Below are 4,547 nucleotides of genomic sequence, written 5' to 3'. Positions count from 1 at the left end.
TGGTTACATTGTTATCCCCAGACACTTTCTAGTTCTGGACAGGATCTGCTCCTCTAGGGCAGGAGGTAATTGCTTATTGCCTTGTACACTTCAGCGATGGTTCTGGAGTAGTTAATGATTTATTAGGAGAGCTGGGAATGTTCAGCTGCTCTTCAAGCCAGCCAGCATCACTGTGCCCAGCACCTCTGATGCTGATAACAAAAAATCCAACAGCCCAGAATCAGGGTCACTAATCAGGAGTGCTGCCAGATGGTGACACAGTGATGACACAGGCTCTCTGCAGAGATTCCCCTCCTGCCATGAGTCAGGCTTTGGGAAGAAAAGATAATTCTGGTGTTTCAAGGGCTCTCCCACCCCTTGTTTACCTGCTGCAAAATCCTCCTCCAAGCCAGGGGAAGCCCAGCTGCATTGGCACAAAGCCTGTGGTCAGGCTGGAACTCTCTCCAGACTTACAGTTTGTCAAATGGACATTTGCATCAATTTAATTTTCAATGACTCATGATTGAGTGATTCAATCCCTCTCTGGACAGCCTTCGAATGGATCTGACCTTTCTTTCAAAGCTTGACCTCAGGTGGGGATTTAGAGGAGGAACAGGAGAGTGATTCAAGCACACACAAGGGTCAGGAGAGTTTAGCTTGACGAGGAGCAGCTCACAGAGGAAGAGCTGTCACTGCACAGATCCCCTGATTTCTGCTTTCCTGCTGCCTGGCATCCATTAGCAGGGATAGGGATAGGGCAGGGAAGCCACTGCAAGGCAGAACAAGAGCATTGAGACTGAAATGTGTCTGTGAGGCCAGACCTACCCCTGGTATGAGACTTACCCTGCTGAGCCTCTTGCCCTGGGGTGTCTTTTCTGCCCAGGACAAGCTGGGACACACTAAGGTTAAACATCAGTAGAAGGGAGAACAGAGAAGTATCTGTGGGAGACACACCAAATTCTCTGAAAGCACAAAGGTCCATCCCTTTTTAACCTCTGATACCTCCTGCCAGCTACCTGTGTTGCCTCCAAATGTGGGAACCCAGGACATCCCTCTGGCTGCCCTGCTGTCTCGAGACCCTGGCAGGGGGCTTGAAGACCTTGGCATGAAATCAAAAACACCTGTGGCTTCAATTTTAGCCTGTGGAAAAAGCTGCCCACTTTGTATGAGGAATTACAAGCCACAAGGGTTTGAGTAGTGTGGTAGCTGAATTAACACAGGGTGAAAAAGTAGAATTTTGGGGTTTTAAAATAAGGGCTTCAAGGGGAAAACATGGAGAGATTTGGGTGTGTCCTGACCTTCTTCTTCTTCTTGCCCTCCATGTCTTGGTGTGATGGTGGCACTTTTCTATTGGTTTAAGGTAAAGACACACTGTCTAACATAAATGATAGATACTGGCACGTTATTGTAAACAGAGTACAGGTAGTTTTTAGTATAAAATGGTAACACCTCCCCAAGGGGGTGGGAGTCTGTCACAGACTGAGCTGCTAGACAGAGCTCAGCTCCTTGAGAAAGCATCTTATAGATAAGGGAAAATAAACAATCTTGAGAAACCGACCCTACTCATTCCAACTTCTTCTTTGGCAACATGGCCTGGGAGAAAATGACTTTTTACAATCTCAGGGACATCTTGACCACAGACCCCTGAGATCCATACACCTCTCTAGGGCACAGAAATAGTGATTTAACACCCAAGCAGTCAGGCAGGGGAGTTTGAAGGCCAGTCCAGACCAGTCCCTGTGCTGGACTTCCAGAGGGATTGTGGACCCATCACTGCTGGGGAAGCAGAAGGGGCTTCAGCACATGGTTTGAAGGATGCAGAAATCAAATGTGGGGGTGATTTTTGTGCTTTGAGAGGGGGGGAAGGCAAAGCTCTGAGGGGAGACAAGCACCAGGGCAGGAACCCTCTGACACCTGGGTAAGGTTGCCAACCCACCCCTCTGGAGGTACCTCCTGCTCTCGCAAAACCAGCAAGGGAGCAAACATCTAAAGTAGGTGGTCAGTCAGTCTGAACTCTCTCTATTGTCAGTACTTGTCCAAAATTGCCAAAATGCGTTTGGACAAGGTTGGGTTCAGCCTGGCAGTCACCTCCTGAGTGCAGCATGTCACTTTTACCATCACCAGCTAATATGGGCCACCAAAGAGCAGCTTTTTGAAGATGCCCTGAGCAAAGACTTGTACAGGTCCAGGTCTACATTTAACCCATGGTGATCACCCTCCACACCTCCCTTTCCTGCCTGTGTCACATATTTTGTATCTACAAATGTGCAGTATTAAATGGTTTCTCTTAAACACCTACATCTTTACACCATCCCAAATGGTTCAGAGGGAAACTCAGATTGGACAGGACCTGCTCCAGTCCCTCTGTGCTCTCCCACTCTGTTTCTTGGAGAAAAATTAAAGGCTTTTAAGGAATAAGGAGGAACTGCTGGGTTTAGGAAGTTCCCAGAAAAAGGACTGCCTTGAGCCCACCTCATCAAAGTCAGGTCTCCAAAGAGACCCCATTCTCAACACTTCCCTGCCCTTCTTCTTGTGTGTTCCCAATCTTTAGCATCCTCCACATCAAAAATCCTCCTTGCTTCACTCAAAGACTCGTTTGTCTCAGTTGTTTGACTTACACCAGTTTTGGGAGCCACCAGCAGCCTCTGCACCCTGCTGCAGTCAAGAGGGGCACGAGTCTGACGTGGAACATTCTGTCTTCTCCTGAAGGCTTGTTTTTTGGGAACTCTGTTTTCAGAGGTTACTGGCTTGCTCTTATCATGAAAGCTGCCCCTGGCAAAACTCGTCCTTCCTTTGTGAGAAAAACATCCCAGGCCTGAAGTTATATAAGTGTCACATGGGTTTAAGGCATTTTTTCCCCTCTCACTCATAAGTGTCAGCTGGAGTTTCTTATCCACAGGCTGGGAGTCCAGGAGCAGTTTGTGTCCCTTTGGCTCCCCTATCTCATCACAGGGCACTTTTCACTTCAGAAACCTCTCTTCCCTTCTCAGGCTGCTCCTCAAGTCAGGAGAAGGACAATCAACTGATGTCTGAAGGGGGGGTCAGCCCAAAAAGTGGCTTGTCAGGAGGCATTTATGAGCTGGAAAGATGCAGGGTTCTGACCCTTTCACCTCATATTTCACTGGGAGGGGTTTGAACCAGTAGTTTTCCTGTGCCATCCAAAGGGGCACCAAAGAAAGTCCCTAAAAACTGCTGTAAAAACTACACAGCAAGAGTCTCTTTGCTTGACAAGTGACTGTGCACACAAACATGTAGATAAGCATGAAAACTCTGGAAAACAGAAACAAAAAGCAAGAGAAAGAAAAGTAGTTCCAGGCTGCCTCCATACTCATGCACTGGACCAGGCCCCAGCTGGAAAAGCCCAGCACATCTTTGTCCTTTGCTCTGTTGTGGGAATGCTCCTGCAAAAGTTTTACCAAAATCTTCCAGAAACCACAGCTGCTTGGGTGTGAAGCTGTGGTTGGTTCCACACAAGAAGCACAAGACAATCACAAACAGGAGTTAGGCTCAAATGTCTCACAAATTGGACAAGATGGGTAAGATGGGAAGAGGTCATCCCATTTTTTTTCCTGACCAGGAATAATTCCATTTATAATGGTTGTGAGTAGGACACTTTAAGAGGGAAGCACAGGATTTGGATGAATGCCTCTTGTACCTCTGAAATTTGCCTTGCTGATCTGTAAACTGTTCCCATGACTCAGCCACAAATTCCAGCCGTGGCTTAATATAGTTTTCTTTTTCCTCCTTCTACATATGCCTGATTCACCTCTTTTCACAGAATCATAGAATCATTAAGGTTGAAAAAGACCTCTGAAAACAAGCCAAATAAAATAAAATTCAGCCAAACACATGCAATGTCACAGAAACACAGTTGCTGCCAGGCAAGGAAATACTTTCCACAGCTGAGGTTTTTGTTCTTGCTCTCCCTTTCTCCTGCTTGCTTACACATTATGGTTGGCAGAAAAGTTTAATATCTAAAATCAGAGTCCCACTGCGGACACTGTGATATTAATGATTCAGAAAATGCCCTTAATCCTTATAGAAGGGTATAATGCATTACCTGGTTTTAGTTTAAATATTTTTTTCCTTTTTTTTTCTGATCCTTTGATCTTTTTCAATATCTTTATAGCCCACCACTGGGCTTTTCTGATGTGAACTTCACTGATCAGGACTGATGATACAATCAAAGTGTGACATGACGGGTTTCTTCATACCTCAGTCATCCATATGTTGATGAGAGCAGTTCCAGATCAATTGTGTTGCTGTGCATAAAATCCTCTAAAATAAAATATTTTCATACATAGCTTGTTTTGAGGTTTTATTTGGTCGGGTATTTTTTTTTTGTTGGTTGGTTTGGTTTCTTTGCAGAGTACAGGGATATATCTTGTTTAATATAAACTCAAAATGAGGGAATAAATGTAGACCAAAAGCAACTTAGACCCTTGGGGCACCTACAAATAAGGGAGCAGCTGAGCTTCAGCTTTTAGAGTTTGGCTTATGCCAAAATGTTTGGGTTTAATGTTTTTCTTTTGGATTTTCAGTTAGTTTCAAGAGATGGAAATTCCCAA

This window comes from Lonchura striata, chromosome 1 (genome assembly GCF_046129695.1).
Source record: "Lonchura striata isolate bLonStr1 chromosome 1, bLonStr1.mat, whole genome shotgun sequence".
Classification (NCBI taxonomy): domain Eukaryota; kingdom Metazoa; phylum Chordata; class Aves; order Passeriformes; family Estrildidae; genus Lonchura; species Lonchura striata.
This window is presented reverse-complemented; position numbering follows the sequence as displayed.